Source organism: Pinus tabuliformis, chromosome X, assembly GCF_031772625.1.
Source record: "Pinus tabuliformis cultivar Carrire ecotype Pingquan chromosome X, CPIR1, whole genome shotgun sequence".
Lineage (NCBI taxonomy): Eukaryota > Viridiplantae > Streptophyta > Pinopsida > Pinales > Pinaceae > Pinus > Pinus tabuliformis.
The window spans coordinates 1,585,214,597-1,585,235,440 of record NC_142308.1 but is presented as its reverse complement, the minus strand read 5'-3'; positions in this window follow the sequence as shown (position 1 = coordinate 1,585,235,440).

Below are 20,844 nucleotides of genomic sequence, written 5' to 3'. Positions count from 1 at the left end.
TACGAACCATGAACACAAGACAATGCAATAAGAATATTCAAGTGAATCTTCTGCTTACCACTACCATGTGGGACAGTGATCCGAGGACAGTAACCCTACGAGAGGGTTTGGTACAAGCTCAGCAAGCAGTAGAAAAACTCACAGAACAAACAGTTTCTCGAGAAAAGTATGAAGAATTACAACAACAGCTAAGGAATGTCAATTTATCCGAAAGCTAGGCCTTTGAAGGATGGCGAAAGGAAGAAGAAAAACTTGCAAAGGTAACTCATAGGTTAGATGTAGTTATCAAGCAGATGGATACCTTATGCTCTTTATACACTGACGTCCTATCATGTAGAGCCCCTGCTAAGAATTATGCCTTGTTTCTAATGGAACGATATTTGCAATTGAAAAATAAGGCTATCAAAGCAGGAGCCCCTATACAAATTAATACTATTGATGATTTTATAAATTGTTGTAAGCACTATGGAGTAAAGGTTCAAAGATTATTGTGTGAATTCTATCTGCATAACCTTGCGTTAGATCAAGAGACATAGCAAAACCCTGGCCCTTTCGTTGGGGATATCCAACTGCATGCATTTATTTCGTTTGGGGTTAATCAAATTAAATGGATTAAAGCCTATAATGCCTTCCAAAGACAAGAAAACAGATTAGATTTATGGGTAAGAGCTGAGCCTAGAAATCCAGTGCAGTTATGGAGGAAACATAGGAATCTCATGAGGACTCCAGGCATGATTGAATCATTAGGACCCATTCATACAGCAATCAATCAGCAAGGAATAGAATACTTTTTCACTATTAAAGACCTTGCCATTGATGCTGCTAAATTTTGATATCAGATTTCTAATCTGAATATTCAACTCAGGGAACCATTTAATTATGAGAACTTTAAATTAGCTATCGATCGCTTGAACCTCTATGGAAAAATTATCTTGAGGGCAGGGCCATCTTGGTTAGGATATAGGTTTCGGAGTCCGATTATTTGGCACCCTACACCTAGATACCAAGCTCTGTATGAGATGCCTGAGGGTCAGACAGGCCATCTTTTTGAACACCTAGTTAGGCATCATGGCTATAGACCACCACGTGAGAACCCATCTCCAGCCTACTCTCTCACTGCCTTACATGTCAACTACAATGTTTTCATGAGGGCATGAAAAAGGGTAAGCAGGGGGGTGTGTGGAGTACTGAAGAAGGTATGTTTTTATTGATTATTTTGTCATCTTTTCTTTAGAACTCGTAACCTCTTTGCATCACAAACTAGGAAGATAATAAGAAATCATGACAAAATCTATAGGATTTATACGCAACACGAAAACACTAATAATTGCTATTTCTTATGCAGGAAAAGGGAAAAACGAAAGATTGTCGTTCCAAAGAAAAATACAGGGCCAAGTTAACTGTTGTCCCTTTAACGGGGAACCATATGCAAACAAGGCGATCTAAATTAAAACATATCAGCCAAGGAAAGGAAAAGGCGATATCGACTCGGCACAAGAAAACAAACAGATAACTGGGAATTAACAGTTTGGCGAATCCCTCAGGATCCTTTGATACTGAGGGATCGTTGCCTTAACTATTTTTGCATCCTTGATATCTCCTCTTTAGTTTTTATAAAAAGGGGCAGCACTCCTAGCCCGGGCAACGATCTGCTGTTATTTTTTCTATGTAACTTTTCTCTGTATTCGAAACTTTGATCATCGAGTCTCGTTGAGAAGTGATTCACTGTAACTCTATTTTAATGCTTTAATATAAATTTGGATGTTGTTCTATCTTTGATCCTAGAGTAATTTCAAGCGGTGTGTCCCTAGAGGCTAAGGGCCCGACCCTGGTGGAACACTTGCTCCTGTATCATTATCTTTAGTTCATGCATGGTTTTCATTATCAGCTTTGTTCGAAATGTCAGATATTCATTCTGACTCTCTAACGCATTGTTGTTCCTTTAATCATTAATATAACATTGCCGGTCTTTACAGAATGATATTACTGTTCAATTACATAGTACCCGTGTTGTAACAGTCATAAATTGGTATTACTATATTCATCTATAGATTACATTTAATTGTGATTGCTGATTCAACTGATATTGTTGTTCCATTACGAATTACAATCGTTATTCTTTATAACTAAGATTGATATTTGTAGTACCGAAATCAGATTACTGTTTTTCTCAATACTAAGGTGTGCCATGTGTGTTATTTATCTTAGTTTATTGTGCATTTACATTTGGTTCCAAGTGTTGTTCTATATTTCATTACTAATCAGTTGCCATTCTATTTCTGTGTGCTGTCCGATTTATTCCTAGAGTAAAGATTGCTATCTGATTTCTGTAGGATACGATTGCTGCACTTATTCCTATAGATTAAAGTGTTGTTGTTTATAAGAATCAGTTGCTGTTACATTTTATAGTTGTTGTTCCATTTCATAGTTGTTGTTCCATTTCCTAGTTGTTGTTCCATTTCCTGTTATTTGCATTCTCATTGCTTTGGTGTGCAGAACGATCTGAAACTGTAATGGGCATTGACATTTGTTGTCTAGTTCCCAGATTGATGATTTTTTCCTTGATTATCTTTAATTACATCAGTTTACAGAGGGATGAGTTATTGTTACTGGACCCTTGACTGATAAACCACTTAGTTTTCCGAATGCATGATTTAGGCTTTAAAGTGCTTTGTTGTAAGTAGATCTTGTTTTAAGCATCCGTTTACTCTTGTATTCTAAGCACTATACTACTAGCATTACTCTGGAAAATGACAGCCTCAAACTGAGTACACTCTTTGAAATAACAAATCGTTCTTGGATTGACAAGTTAATGTGAGGTAATTAGAGGTGAAAAAGACCCTTTTTACGGCTCGACAACAATCAGTTCCACAAACTGTTGGAACTGATCTAACTGGACTTAACTCAATTAACTGAGCTAACTAATTACAACTCAAAGTACAACTCATCCTGATCTCCTTAATTAAGGGATAACTTCCTCAATCAAAGGGATAATTGTTGCATGTCTTCACATAGACTTCATGTTTGATTTTCTCTAACTAATTAACTCAAGATGAATTAATTAATTATTTTAGAAAAAGTTGCTGAGCTCAAATTCGAATTTTAATTCAGAGACTAATTAAAATTGGAATCTATCCTGAAATGATATTTATAGAAATGTTATTTTTAGCATTTCTATTTTATCATTCCTTGTTGCTATTTCTAACACTGGTACCTGAAATGATATTTATAACAATGCTATTTATAGCATTTCTATTTTTTAGCATTTCTTGTTGTTATTTTCAACACTCCTAAATCCCTTTCTTTAGAAGGATAATTCTCTTTTGAATGGAGGAACTTCACCAGATCATTGCAACAATATTTGGTTTCCATATCCAATTTAGAAGACCTCCTTTTTTGGTCCTAAATCCCAACAGGGAACTATTCCCCAAAATTTGGCTATCAAGCTCTAGTTGTCACTCACAATGACCTGTAGCCTCCCTGGTGGGAAAAACAACTTTGGAAATTATCTTTTTCCCCAAATCAAAACTATTCATTTGGATTTTGTTAAAAGAAAAAGTCCCTACCTAGGAAGACCTCAAGAAAACATCCTTCTATGGACCAATTCAATGCCCTTTATGCTAGGAAGCTCTTGGAAACGAGGTCTCCCATTTTCATCACATGCCCTTTCACACCTGTTGTATGGAAATAAATTCACAATAGAAAAGGGGAAAATCTCAAGTAGTAAGGGGAAAACACTGAGGATTGTTTAAGATCTTGGTTCTAAAAAAAACATAATGTTAATATCAGAGCTTTTCCATTGATTGTAGACTAGGGATTCTGGCTGGAGAAAAACCATGCAGTGTTTGAAGACCAATATCCCTATTTCCTTTCGGTTTCTTTAAACAATTTAACATTTTAGGATTTTATCCCAATTAAATAGAAGATGAAGCATCACCTCCCATATAAGGAAGTTCTTATCAATAAGGATCAGCCCTAGGATTTATTCAATGGGGCATCTTAGGAATACCCCCTATTGGGGGTTCGAGGAGAGTTTTATTTATGACTTATCAACACTACTACACTTTCTCCTCCAACATTAGATAGAATACAAATAATTTTGTTGAATTGTTTTCTTTAAAACAACTTCTTCATATTACAATTTATTTGTACATCACATCCCTCAACATATATGGAGACTCAATATTTGTCATATATTGGATGAATGGAGATGCTAAATTGCATAACCAATCTCTCCTTCCTATTTATCAAAAAATCATACAAAATCTACATAGTTTTACTCATATCACCTTCACTAGGAACAGACATGGAGGACATAACATTCCTCATATTTCTTTTTTTGGAGGCCACAGAGTCGTATGAATGCTACAACATCTACACAATGCATTTTTATTTTGTCCATAATAGAAATATCAGTGATTTTTCTTTGGAATATATATATAGTTTGAGCGGGCCTAATGGTTAAAAGCATGTGTTTCCTCCTAAGAGGTCACAGGTTCAAAACCAGAGGAGGGTAGAGTATGTATGCCTTCGTGGACCTAACAGTCAAATCGCTACACAGAGGTGGGTCCCTTGTCCCACAAACAAAGGGGTCTCATACACCAATTTGGTGTCTGGCTATGACCTTAAAATTGCACATATATATATGCCTTAGAGGCACTAGACAACCCAATATGAGGAACATGTTTTCTTATAATGTACATTTAAAAATAATAAAATAATACTAACACTAACAAATTAAAAAATGGATATATATTAATAAAAAATATATATTGACCATAAATATTAATACCAAGAAATCTTTCATTGTCACCCATAGATAAAATGCTTAGATGTCTTCCTCAATATTACATCAACTTTATATAAAAATATAAAGTAATTGAGAGTAAACAAAGTCTTATATTTGCACTTTCCACTTTGAGGAATATTTGTAATTCCTCTAATTTTTAATATGGACTTGAGATGTAGCATTTAAAAAAATTATATATAGAAAGAAAGATATCTTATTTCATAGATATGTGTTTTCTTCTTCCAAGTTAAAAATATTAATAACCAAAAACAAAAACATTTTAATGTAATTTGAGGAAGTATATCAACAACGAAAAAAATAATTTATTATATAAAGAAATATTTCAATATTGACTATAAATATTAATAACAAAAAAAAATTAATGTCACCCATAAATAAAATATTTAGGTGTCCACCTCATTTTTACATCAATAAAGTAATTGAAAATAAAATAAAATAAATCTTAGATTTACACTTTCCAGTTTCAAAGATATACGTAATTCTTTTAATTTTTAATATAGACTATTTTAAAAAGTTATATATATATATATATATATATATATATATATATATATATATATATATATATATATATTCTACTTCTAAGTTACAAATATTAATTAAAAAAAAATGTAACATGATGAAATATACAAATAATAAAAGAATTAAATTTGTTATATAAAGAGAGAAAAAATAAAATAAAACATTTCAATGTTCATGTTAGGTAAAATATTTCAATTTTAGTCAAAATAGTTAGAGTAGTTTCGTGAACAATTTGTTTCCCATCTGAGTGGGCACGTTTATGGCATTTATAAAATAGTTGTATCTGGTGTAATAGTGCAACGAATCTTTCGAAGTGATCATTCTCTAGAAATTCTAGTTCCATATATATATAACAATTAAATTGTTTAAAATGAAGGAGATGAGCAATTCCTTTCATGCTCAATATGAAGTTAATTAAAATAATGTAACATGATGAAGTATACAAATAATAAAAGAATTTAAATTGATATATAAAGAGAGAAAAAGTAAAATAAAATATTTCAATGCTCATGTTAGGTACAATATTTTAATTTTAGTCAAAAGATCTTAGTTAGAGTAGTTTCATGAACAATTTGTTTCCCATGTGAGGGGGCCCGTTTATGGCATTTATAAAATAGTTCTATCTGGCGTAATAGTTTTGAAGTTCTCTCTCTCTCTCTTAGTTCTATCTGGTGTAATAGTTTTGAAGTCTCTCTCTCTCTCTCTATATATATATATATATATATATATATACTTCTAGGTTAAAAATATTAATTAAAAAAGTAAAATAATGTAACGTGACAAAGTATCCAAATAATAAAAGAATTTAATTTGATATATAAAGAGAGAAAAAATAAAATAAAATATTTCGATGCTCATATTAGGTACAATATTTTGGTTTTAGTCCAAAGATATTAGTTTTGTAACAATTTGTTTCCCATTTGTTTATAGCATTTATAAAATATTTATACACCAATCTTTCGAAATTATCATTATCTATCTATCTATCTATCTATCTATATATATATATATATATATAGATATTGAATTGTTTAAAATGAAGGAGATGAGCAATTCTTTCCTTGCTCAATATGAAGTTCATTAATGAGCCCCATACACACAATAATCCAATTTTAAGGTCATGGCCAAGCTAGGCATCAAAGTGGTGTATGGGACCACATTGTTTGTGAGAAAAGGAACCAACTTCCACACATTGATGTGACTGAAAAAACGTCTATAAAGACATATCTACAAAATTTTACAAAAGCATACATACTCTACCAATGCAAATCCATTTTAACCTTAAATCTATCAAATTTTATATTATTACAAAAAAAAAATCGACCTATTAAAATAAATCTATTTTAATTTTAATAAAATCAAAATCATTATTTTTATTCTTTATAAATCTCTATTTTTAATAATTTAAGTCAATATTGAGAATTTTTCCTTTATTATAAATAAAATAACCCCTAAGTTTAATCATGAGTTAGTTGATAACAAAGATTTATAACTAATTCTATTAACTAATCATTTTATTATTGTAATGACATGTATTTTAATATTAAAATCTTTTACAAAAGTCCCGTAGACCTTTATATTTTAAATATATTACATTTCTAATTATATTAAAATTATTTTAAAATATCAAATATTTAATAAAAATTTAATTATAATAATATAAATAATAATATGCGTACCAATATTTATAATTTATTTTAATCATTATTAAAATTATATATAATCATATATAATTATTTATATATATATATATATATATTAACACTACTTTATTATACTTACCCAAGGTAGGTATTATGCACTCAGTTTTTTATTATACTTATCCAAGGTAGGTATTATGCACTCAGTTTTGTTTTTATGGCTTATCACTTTGTTTTTGACCAAAAATTTATGTGGCCAAAAATTTATGTGGCTTATCCATAGTTTAATATGGGAATTCATTTTTTGTTATTTTTTATTATTATTATTATTATTATTTAAATTTATTTATTTATAAGATGATTGGTTGAGGTCTTATTATGGGTTGTTTAGTAATCTCTATTTCTATTAGTTACTGATTTTTTGTTTCTAGATTTATTTCTTTTTAATTTAACTTTTTTATTTTGATTTTTTTTCCTTATATTTATTATTTCTATTTTCATAAATTATATTTTTTTGTCCATATTTTCAATTTAAAATGACTTCTTATTATTATTATTATTATTATTATATAACACTTTATCACATACACACACATATTAATTCGGTTATAATCTATCTTTGTTAATTAAAATATTTAATTTTTTATTGTTTTTAACTTTTAAAATTGTTATTTTTATTTATAGCATAAAATCTCTATAATTAATATTTTTTTTACTTATTTTATTTTTAAGTAATTAATTTTATTTATTGGAAGGTTTTTTATTTGAATTTAAGGTGGATGAGTATTTGTTGGCTTTTTTTTATTTTTTTATTTACGGACTAGATTTATTCTCAAGGGAATATGCGTAGCATATATGCTTTGCCTGAATGCTTATCGGTGATGTAGTGTGTTATAGAGTTTGTTATGTTGCATTGACTTTTAATAAATTTAAAAAATTACATTCGTGTCATGTGACTCCCTGCCCACCAATTGCCTAGGGATTTGAGATTATTCCAATTCTAATAAGTTCATATTCTAATTAGATGGGGAAATTAATATTTAATAAAATTTTATTTAGCAAAATTGTATTTTTACAATAAGATGTGTAATTTGTTTTTTCTCAAGTGTAATTTGTGCCACGTGGCTCGCCGCCCACCAATTTCGTAGGGATTTGAGATTATTCCAATTCTAATAAGTTCATATTCTAATTAGATGGGGAAATTAATATATAAGCAAATTTTATTTAGCAAAATGGCCTATTTTACAATAAAATGTGTAATTCCTTTTCTTTTTTTTTCTCATGTTAAATTAGATTCATACCACCTGTCTCCCCACCTACCAATTTCCTAGGGATTTGAGATTATTCTAATTCTAATAAGTTCATATTCTAATTAGATGGGGAAATTAATATAAGAAAATTTTATTTAGCAAAATAGTTCATTTTACAATAAGATGTGTAATTCTTTTTTTAAAATATTTCAATGTGAATATATATATATATATATATATATATATATATATATATTCTACTAAAAGGTTTTTTCAATTCATTCATTTTTAAATATGGAATTGACCTGTAACATTTTATATATAAAACACTTAAAAAAATATTATAACTAAAATAATTATATAAAAAGAGAGTTCTATAGATATATGTTTTCTATTTTCAAATATGATTTTGACATATATTAACATTTTAATGTCTAGAATCTGAATATAAATAAAATATTTCAATGTTATATATATAATATTTAATTAGTTAAACAAGTTTAGTATGGATTTTATATATAGATAGAGACAAATTTTATTCACTAATACATTTTTTTTTGGATATTTGTATTTCATTTATTTTTTAATATAGAGTTGACATGTAACATTTTAAATATTAATAACAAAATATATATATATATATATATATATATATATATATAAAATAATTGTATATATATAGAGAGTGTGTTTTATGAATATATGTTTACTTCCAAATATGATTGGGGCATGTATTAACATTTTAATGTGTAGAATATGAATCATAAATAAAATATTTCAATGTTATATATATATATATATATATATATATATATATATATATATATATATATATATATATATATATATATATATATATATATATATATATATATATATTCTATCTGAAATTTTAATTTATCAAAAGTCTAGAGAAATTAAAATGGTTGGTGTATTGAGATATTTGATCCCTCTGAGCAAGTTAAAATGGATCTATGCTGGTGTTTACTTCAATTCTTCATCATCTAATCAATTGTTTAATTATTTATAAATTTAATTTTTTTATTTAAATTTAAATGGCTTCTCTTGCATTGCTCAAAATCAGTGCTTTTGTGGCAAAATCTATGAGATTCTCTTCCCTAAAAAAATGATTGAATATTCTTCTACCTTTCAAATTGAATCATTTTTATTGCAATTTTTTATGTATTTGGTTCTTCATCTAATATGGTGGTAAAAAAAAAAAAAAATTTGGCGATCATTTCCTATTATTGTCCATTTATGTCTTGGTCTAGTGTTATCCCTTATGTTGTGGATATTGAGTTTTCCTCTCCTCTACTCAGGCCACCCTGCTTTTCTCTCATTCCACCTCCCCATTATATGGTCAAGTGACTCTATCTCCTTCCTTCCCTCATCTCGTCTGTGTTCTTGACTCCCATGGGTGGTACTCATCATTCCATTTCACTCTTGTTTACCTCTTGTCTTGGACGTTGTTCCTCATTAATGAGCTAGAAGCTGCAAAGGCTCTTCTAGCCAAGTTAAGAGCAACACTCATGGACACTAACATGCCCACTCTATTGCCATCGATTCCACGTGAAAACTAACCACATCTAATTGGAATTAGACAGTATAACAACAAAAGCCATGACTGAAAAAGACGAATTGTCAAATGCTAAATTTTTGGCTTGTCACTATGTGGGTTCCTAACCCTAGTCATACTTGTGGCTGGCAGAGCCAATATATTTGCACTATCGAATTGTATTAGCATATTAAGGCTCTCCTCAAAAAAAAAATCTAGAGATAAATGAATCTAAGAGATAGACATCACTTCAACTTGATGATATACAGGATGAACATCGGGATATGTCTCTTGACATGGTCTTTGAGGCCATTCTTTCTCATGGCAAGGTCTCAGCATCAACAGACACACTAGCAGCTCCAATTGACATCTCCACTTCCACGTGATCAACTCCATGGCACACAATTTTGATACTGACAATTCTCTCTTGAACACTTTTATGTTTCCTATATATATGGTTTAGAGGCAACATGATCAGAGTATATATTTGTGTCACATTAGTAGCATTGATGCTAATAGCATGCTTAGGTTTTGGTTGGGCCATTATCGGTTATATATTATTTTTGAGACAAAAACTATACTTTTTTGCCACTGCTTTGTGTTCCCCAATGGAAAATTGTAGCAGGAAAAAGCTAGCTATGGTTGTATATGATGTATATTTTTAACTAACGAATAAAATTATGAAATTTACCAACAAAAAATAATATTTTAATTTAATGATTAAATTATTTTATAATCGTTAAGAGTACATAAATACTTATGAATATTCCCTTGCCAATAATTTTCCAACATATACGTTTTCAATTTTAATATTATTTTCCAAATATTTGGTATTATTAACATCATTTAAAATGTAGGTGATAATATTATCATTAAAGCGGGCTCCTTGTTAGGTGTGCCCCCTCAATAGATGGATTAAAATGGTTATGGTGTGGAAGAGAATGGGCAGAGGTAGTTGGCCGATGTACAATAGGTCTCGATGTTTTAAATGCAGGCTTTAGGCTCCGGGGTGGTGAGGGTGCATAAATTGTGTGAAAGGTGGTGAGATAAGTTTTCCTTCAGCCTCCTCCTCCTTCGTCTAGGTGGTGAGGTTGTTATTGTTGTTTATGTGGGGTGTTGGTGATGCTACTCTCTTTTGGGCATTAGGCTAATCGATATTAATTGTGTCTACCTTGGTTTTGGTGTTATGGCGTAGTGAGGTATTATGGTCCCTTCTTCATTAATTTTTTCACTTTGTTGTGAATTTGGCTTTACTTTTGTATCTCCTTCGAGGTAGTATAGTTATTGGTTGGTTTGCTGAAGAATTGCACCTGTGTTGTTATTTCTGTGATAGCAATTGGGGTTTTAATTAGTGTATTCACTTTGTGCATCTAGGTTTCATTCTGCATTTCTTTATTTTTCTTTTGTGCATTTGCGTCCATTCCTTTTGTATAGTCACAACGTTGTTTCTATCAAGTAATTTTTGGTCTTCCCTCTAGGAACTCTTGGTATTTTTCTTGGGAAATTTCATGATATTTGACCTTCACCTTGTTTTGGGTGAGTAGCCCATTATTGTGGCAGTGATTGTTGATCTAAGAGGGAAATTGAATATTGGTTTCTTCCTCTGTTTGCTTAGGTTCTAGGGGATTTTGAGTTGTATGTCTCTCACTTATCTAAAATTGGTATATTTAATCGACTTTTTCCCCTATTGTGGCATTGGGGGGATGATTTGCTTGTTCTGCATTCAGGTGAACAAGGGTCCATCGTTCGCCCATCTTATCGCTTTGTTAGTCATGGATTTTATCCTTGTTTGGTTTGTTATCCAGTTTCTAGAACCATGTCTCCTCTTCAAAGAATGCAAATTCTAAGGGGTGGCATGACCTCTTTTGGTTTCAAATGTACTCATCCTTTTGCTTTTGATTATGTTGGAACCTTCTTAATTTAGTTCCTCTCGAAGTTCAAAGAGGAATACTTCTCTTGGAGGCTAAGGAGAGTGAATAGTGACCCTATCATTCAAATACAGAGCTTCAATTGTCCATTTTAAATCTGAAAAGGATCATGGACCTAGGTAGGTTTCTCAAAAAAAATGTTGCATTCCTTTGCTTTACACCAATAAATGAAAACTTTACTTTGTTTAATTTTTAAATATAAACAAATTGAAATTTATAATTTGTTCTCTGGATTGGAAGATATTAAGCGCATGCTCTGCCCCTAAATTTCTGTCTTGATCATCTAGAGTCTCGACTGGCCTGGGTAGAGGGTTTTCTTGTCTCAAATTCTGCCTTTGGTGATCTGACAGAACCTCCTATTGATGTTGGTGATTATATTGACCCTCCAATGGATATAATCTCACCATAATCTCATATGATCATGATTAACTTTTGGGAACTCATGTTTTGGGACACCTTTTTACCATTTTTGTTGTAGTGTTATTACTATGTTGTGTTACAGGATGTAACATGTAAGGTGTAATCCCTGTTTTGTTTGGTATGGTATACTGTGATGATAATTATTAGGCCCTTGGAGTTTGGTCACGTTGTTTTTTCATGTTGACTCTCTATGGACTGATGTTGTCCGTTGCACATTCAGTTGCTGATATGTTGGAGAGTTTCAAGGGGAGGGTTTGGTCAGTCTTGAAGCCCTCCTTCTCTACATTCTTATTGGGTATTCTGGCACTTGTGGCATGCCAGTATGAGTTGTTTCATACTTGGACTTTCTCATTTCGGTGGTAGTTTCTCTGGTACTCTCTTCTACAAGTCTTTAGGACCTTAGGTAGTTAACTGGATCACCGGTGGGTTTTGCACATGATTCTTGATGTTCTCTATTATGTTTACTTTCGCATTGTTCACTGCTAGGCTTCTGTACTAGTGGGCCTTTGGTTTTGGTTACTTGTCTATTCTATATACTCTTTCCCTATTCACTGGTGGGCTTCTGGATTTTGGGTTTGTATTGTACTGGTGTTCTTTGAGTCCACATATTTCTTCTAGTTGGGATGGTGATTATTTTGGTAATATGTATTTCTTATATACCTTCTTTTTTATTAATATAAAAGCTCTTTGTCGCAGTTTACAAAAAAAAACATCATTTAAAAATATTTTTCTACCAACAATCTTTTTTATCGTCATCGTTACAATTTAATTTATCTTTGATAATAGATAAAAAGTTACTTAAATAGTTAAACTTACACAAAATGTATTTCCAAAAAGATTAAATACATACTATATCAACTTTAAAAATCTTATATATTTATCTAATATCTAACTAATTACTATTTAATAAAACTATTTAAATTTTAATTACATATTGAATCACGTAAATCATATAAATAGTTACTAAATTTCAAATCATTATATATTTTTTAGTAAAAATATGTTGTTGTCTTGCAACAAGTAAATCAAATAAAATTAATAAAAATGTTGGCTAACTTCCACTCAACAAGAAATTTCTCCTTTCCAACTATAACTGACCACTAACTTAAACCTCTGTAAATAAACACTTTCCAGTTTATTCCCAAAATTTTGCACACCTTGTGTTCCATACAATTCAATATTTATAAGAGAGAATCAAATGCTCATAGGCATTGCCATAACTGCTTTCTAGATTAAATCATTAAGATTGGGAACCGTGGGTAAGAAGGACTAATTGAGACGCTCACAAAAGAGAAGTATATATGATGTTGTTCTAGATAAAATTGAAGACTCTTCCACCTTTTGTCAAATTGCATTGGTTTCATCCTCTACTCTTTGAATTAAGGTTATATGTTCAATGAGAATTTCCATTGTGCACATTAGGTTGGAAACCATTTTATTGTGATTCAATGACAAAGGCATTACCTCTTCCTATAATTTTTGTAGTTGCTCTTGAATGACAACATCCATTTTTCTAGGCAATGAAGGGAGTGCATGATTGTTATAATTTCCTAGATAAAAAAGATTGATTTGATAAGTCAAATTTCCAACTTCAAACGACACAAGAGAAAAACCCCAGCTGACCAGTAAGTGACCAGGGGTATTGAATATAACTAAAAATAAAATAAAAAGGATTCTTGCAATATTTTTTCTCTACCAACCCAACAAGGACAATAACTCCCAATACCAAACATAAGATAATATTGTAGCCCTAGGTAAAAAAGGAATTTTCCCATCATGTGGATTCATATTAAAAGTCATCAAACAGAGACTAGTCCAAAGGATTTTACCAAAAAACACAACCTCCAAAAGTAATATACATGCTCCCATTAAATTATCATCTTGGATTTTCACTACTTAGTGCCTTACCCTGAGAGGAGAGAAATGTGAACATGTTTCTAGATCTGGTGTTATGACTAGAATTTGTGGCTCCCTAGGGTCTCAAATTCCTTGTTTTTTGTGGGAATTTTTAAAAACCCTCTTGTTCTTTATGATTTAATTGATATTTTGGTAAATCATTTGCAATAAAATGACAATCTCTAAAAAGATATCAATATTCAGGACAACACCTTAATCTAAATGAGACACTTTTACAATCCATTGTTTGTTTCCAAAGATTGTCCCGATAATAAATGTCTATTGAAGTTAGAAGAAGTTGTGTAATATTCATATAGACATAGATCATTTCCTAGGATGCATATATCCCTCTCTTAGTCGCCTAAAAAACCTTGACAAAGCTACCAATGGCATTTCTAATTCCTTCAAGGATTTACTCCTGCCAATATTCCTTTGGAAAATAAAAGAGTTGAACCCATACCAAGGAAACAAGTCTTCATTCTTAGGATTGCACTGCTCTTTCCAAAATTTCATGAAGATCCCAACATTATTAAAAAAGTAAGGCCCTCCTTAAAAAACCCTCATTTTATCTTCCAAGATGGAAAAAACTACTGTGAAGAAGCCTTTTTCTCCTAGCTCTAGATCTATTTATCCCTTGAGGTTCCATTTATTTTGGATCCAAATGATCAAGGATTTTTTAGTTGGACATAATCTAATGAACTTTTAGATCAAAGCATAGTCCTACATATATTGGATGTATTATACAATCTTGTTAGATCTAACCTCATACTTTAGATCTTACATTTCTTTTGGCAAACAAGTCCCTTGAATTTTATTTTGTTAGAACGCTCCAAGTAGTGGTTTCTCTAAGTGACCAGAATCTCCATTAGCTCATGTTGAGCTTTATAAAGGATGCAAATTATGAGGATTTTTTGAGAGATTTCTAGTTGATCCAACATTCCTATGAACTCCTAAGATAATTTGACTTAAGGAGGGGGCCACCCTAGTCGAAAACCCTCAAGAGCCCGAGAAAAAAAACAAGTTGTAAAAAAATTATAAAAAAAATAATGTTACCTACATTAACAAATTAAAAATTATTAGGGGTGGTAGGAGGGGGAGGGATAATATATAATCTTGAAGGAAATTTTGTTTCCAAATATTCTTGGGGGCTAGGCAGGAAAACCAACAATCAAGTAGAGATGTATGGTCTTTTATTGGGTTTAACTTTGGCTCATGACATGGGAATTTCAAAATTTATAATCCTCGGAGATTCTATGATTACTCTACAACACTTTATCAATGGTTCTTATCCTAAGGAAAACCTCCTTAATCTCCTCCTTAAAAGAATAAATTGTGCTCTGGGCCTCCTATCCTCAATTTCTATCTACCACATCCTCAGAAGCCAAAATTAAAAGGTTGATTGTCAAGCTGACATAGATTTCCTCTTGGAAGTGGGATCAAAGGAATTCAATGGTATCAAGGAGTGGCACATAATCCCATAGTTCTATAATGACTATTCTAAGTTCTATGCCACCACCCCAACATCAACCCCATGTGAACATTCTAAGGATCAATGGAAACATTAATTTTGAAATCTTAAGGGTCATGTTAGTTGAATTCCTGGCATGCTATGAGAGTTTGATCCATGCGTGAAAGTTTATATTAACTCCCCATGATTCTCCTTGCACATTACAAAAGATTGTGTCTCATTTTGCTCCACCACCTTGTAGAGTGATGAATATGGCGTGATTGAGCATAAAATGTGTTAATTGTGATACAATGGGCATTGTGTACGATAGAAACCTCTCCGTTGATCAATTTCAGGCCTATTTCAACCCCCCTCACATCTCTGTTTGAGAAATTTTTCCGTCAAGGATCCTTCCCTCCAGTCTATACTGGAATTATGAGCTCTTCTCCTTTGATAGTGTTGTGGTGTTCACTAGTTACTATTTCAAGAGGCTTTGTAATGAGATCCATTTGACTAGAAGCGCCCCCAACTTTGGCAGGACAAGGCCTTAGCTCCCCCACCCCTATAGCCTAGTCAATTTGTGAAATTCTCTCTTGGGGATTCTTCGAAAAATATCACCAGTAAAGCCAGAGTGTGTGACAACTTCTGCAACCTGGGGTTCAATAGTGTTGGGAATCTCAAGGTTTGTTCCCTGTACCTATGTTTAGTTTCTTTCTGGCCTTCTCATCCTAATGTGATAATTTGTTCCACTTTGAATTTCCTTTATCAATTTGGGTCACTTTGGAACCCACTTTGTCTTTCTGAATTTATTTGGGCCACCCTTTCCATTTCCTTCCTCTTTGAGGTTGATTTTGCCTCTTTATCACTAACTCCTTTGCCACCCCTTGCATTAACTGTGACCCTCAGTATTTGACCTATCCAAACTCAACCGTCTCCTCTAGTGTTTCAACCTTATCCCGAGCCTTCCTCAAACCCATTATTGTCCTGCAAACCCTTACATCGTTACCTGCATTTCCAACTGGGATATAGCCTTTGTTTCCTCTTGGACCCCCTGGTTATGTCTTCCAGCCTCAATAGTTCGACCACCTCAGGAAATTTTGTGATCTAGGTGGATATTGGTGGCCACCCACCTATTCCACTTAGACCCCCACCATTGTTTCTTTTAGTTTCCCTAGTTGTAGCACAATTTTCTATTTTTGGCATTTTTTCAGGTCCTAAATTTCCAGAGCCATTTTGAGGCCCTAAACGACATTTTTTTTGGAAAACGAGACATATTTTGGCCTATGGTAGGTTTTTGTAGTCAAAATTTGTATTCCTCGAATATATATTTATAACGAGGTATCGTATGTGCCAAATGGAGATTATATGTCAAAGTTTCGACCTTAGGAAGTTGGTGTACTAACTAACCCTAACGCGGCCCACAAACTTTTGGCACTTCATCTTCGTGGGTTATATTTTTGGATGTTTGTGGTTTTACCTTATTTCTAAATAATAAAAAGGCATGTGAGCCTCATTATAACATAATTCAGAAGCATGTAGCTACCACATCTCTTCTCATAGATAAGCTACCATCGCCCAGGCTAGTTTATTTCCATTTTGCATGTAAATAGTTTTTAGTGTTTTATTATCAATGAATTGAAGTTTATTTTTTGTTGTAGCTATGTTTTTTATATATTTTTTTGTGCATGTCCCAAATGATGTTGGGTTATGAGGATTTATGGCTTGAACTGGTTGAACCTTTGCAATACCAGCCTCACTGACCCCGATGGCCTCCTATGGCAAAATAAAAGAAAGACGAAGGAGTAGGAAATGCTTTCAAAATATTGCTTAAGGAAGCCCTCGAGTGATAAAGGAACACAATGATGGACAAATTTTCCTTGATCCTTTGACGGATACCCACAGGTGACACATCTTCATCAAGAAGCCACCCTAGAGGCGCCACTCCCTTTAAGGTGCGATTCAATTTTGACATTCCCATATTTGAAGGCCAGATAGATGAATATGTCGTAGATAAATGGTTAAATCTATTGGAAGGATATTTTTCAATTCATGATTTTTCCAATAGGGAAATGATCAATTTTGCGCTACTCAAAACCGCCCCCCATGTCAAGGACTAGAGGGAAGCCTACTGTGAGTAGAGGGATGAGAGGGAATCCACACTATTTTCAGTTGCACCCACTTGGTATTATTTATGAGATGCCATCAAGGAACAATATTACCTTGTCGGGAGATATGAAGATAAGTACATAAAATGGACCACACTGCATTAGGGAAGGGACCAAGATGTGTCAGAGTTTATAAATGGTTTTCATACCCTTTGAACGAAGTTAGGTATCAAGGATTCTGAACGACATCTAGTACTCAAGTACCACAGTTGTTTACACAAATACATATAGAACAATGGAGTTCCTAGACATCTCCTCGCTTGGGGCCACCTATCGATACGTTGTCAAGATCGAGTAGAAGCTTAAACAGAATAAGCGAGACTTTGGATTTGTGAATCCGAAGTAAGGGAAAGGTTCCCCCAAACTGCAGAACAAATAAAAAATCCAAGGCAGGGTGACCCAAGACAACCCATCGAAGCCACAAGCCAAGAAAAACACCATGAATATAAAGAAGGACACATGAAAGTGGTGTGAGCTTCATAAGAGCCCCACTCACAACACAAGAGAGTGTCGAGCCAAGAAGCGGATGGTGGCCAAGTTGAAGGCTTTAGATGTATATGCATGTTCTCACTTTAAGTCAGAACCTGACAAGGGGAACGAAAAAGGGAAGAAGATTATTGGTGTGGAGCCCAAGGCCACCATTTCCACCACCAAGGTCCAAAATATTGAGCTGGAAGATCTAGAATAAGGGGAGCGTCTCCTCCACTCACATACGTGGTTAAAGGGGTCTACGTTGCAGTTCATTGTCAACAACGGGAGCCAAAATAACCTCATCTCAACAAAGGTTGTTAAGTGGTTGGGCCTACCGACCACACCACACTTGCATCCATACACCATCAGGTGGCTCCACCAAGGGCGAGATCTTCGCATCAGCTAGCAGTGCCATCTTCCCTATAGCTTCAAACCCTTCACATATGGGGTATTATTTGACATTGCTCCTCTTGAAGTGTGTGATGTGTTATTAGGCCAACAATACATGTGGAAGTGTCATGTTGTATATGAGTTGAGGCCTTGCACTGTTATTATTACTTTGGGTAGTAAGTTGTATAGAATACCGGAGGTAACTCCTCCTACCGCCATATCTTTAATCTTTGTTAAGAAATGTATTAATATCATCTCCCATACCAGGAAATTTGTTTTCTTTTTTATTCATTCTCAAATAAGGGGAAGTTTGTGGCCACATCCATGGTCCCCGCAAATGGTTTTGTCGCGTAGTAGAAGCAGATAGATAAAGTTATGGAAAAATACATGGACATCTTCTCCTCACCCACGAGGGTACCTTCACACTATCAGGTAAATCATTTGATCGATCTGGCTCCAAGGGAACCACTACCCAATGGGCTGATATACCATCTCTCTATTATGTAAAATGAAGAAATAAAGTGGTAGATCTAGGAGTTGATGTAAAAAGGGCACATCTGACTAAGTTCCTCAACTTGTGGGAGCCCGATTATACTTGTACAAAAGAATAATGGAACCTGGAGACTTTATATTGATTATTAGGCACTAAATAAAATCATTGTCAGGACAGGTATCCAATCCCACGGATTAATGACCATCTTGACCAGCTCAAAGGGGCCAATTATTTCAACAAGATCGATTTAAATTCCAATTATCACCAGGTTCCAATAGAACCCATGGATGTATAGAAAACCACCTTCAAATTCAAGGAAGGCCTTTTTGAGTGGTTGGTCATGCCTTTCAGGTTGAAAAATGCCCATAAAACTTTTATGAGGTTGATAGATGACATATTGAGGCCCTTTACCAACTCGTTTGTGGATCCTCATCTTCAACAAGAGTTGGGAAGAGCACTTGCAACACATTTGACAGGTCCTTCAAACCCTGCGGCAACACAAACTATGTGCCAACTTGGAGAAATGCACCTTTGGCATGAGACATGTCCAATATCTGGGTTACATCATTGATGAGAAAGGAATACATATGGATACAACTAAGATCCAAGTCATTTTGGATTGGCCTACCCTAACCACTCTAACAGAGCTTCTCAGCTTTTTGGGCCTTGCCAATTTTTATTGGAGGTTCATGTTGGGATTCTCTCATATCACTTGGCCTTTGCTTCAAGTTACGAAGGGCAGAGCAAAAGAAAAAAAAATCGTCCAAGACCCAACATAAGGTGTTTGTTGAGTTGAAGCATTGCCTCTACTCTACACTATTACTCACAATACCAGACCTACAACAATCATTTGAAATTGAGACAGACACCTCTGACTATGCTATTGGTTCAATTCTCACCCAGCAAGGGCATCTGGTGGCCTATCACAATGAGACGCTTTTCGACACAATTCAAAAATACCCCACCTATGATAAGGAGATGTATTCCATCGTGCAGGCTTACTGGAAATGGAAATATTACATTCTGGGGAAGGAGACAGTCATCCACACATATCACCGACCCCAATAGTTTATACAGACCCAAGGGAAGTTGTAGAATGATCACCATCATAAGTGGTCCACATATCTGCAACAATTCCATTTGAATATCAAATAAAAGAAGGGAAACACCAATCATGTTGCATATTTCCTTAATCAGCCACTGGTTGCAGTGCTAACCATTGTTATCAACTCTTATGGCCATGAGACCTTTGGATGGCCGCAACTATATAAAAATGATCCAGAGTTCACCACCACATATTAGATGCTAGTGGATGGGAAGCAAGTTCCATACTTCCACCTCTAGGATGTGTTATTATGCTACCTAGGCCACCTTTCTCTTCCTTCAAGCGAGTGTGCCAAGCTTATTTGGGAGGCGCACTACAGCTGGGTCGCAGGACACTTTGGTGTGGAGAAAAATGTGGCTTTACTATAGAAGTATTTTTTTTGGCAAAATCTCTGATAGGATGTTGGAAAATACATAATATCTTGTACTACCTGTGCCATCACCAAGCCAACTATTATGAAGCAAGGCTTCTACACTCCTCTGCCTACTCCTCATTAGCCCTAAGAATTAATCTCCATGGACTATATGTCTGGCCTTCCTTCTACTAAGCATGGAAATGACTGTGTATTTTTTGTCATTGACAAATTTTCTAAGATGGTCATATTGGTTTCCTACAAGAAGAGTATCGCAGCAGAGGCCAATGCCAGAATTTTCTTTGAACCAGTGTGGGTACATTTTGGGGTCCCGCAAACTATTATATCATATCGGAATATCAGGTTCCTAAGCATGTTTTGGTCAAGCCTTTGGTCATTG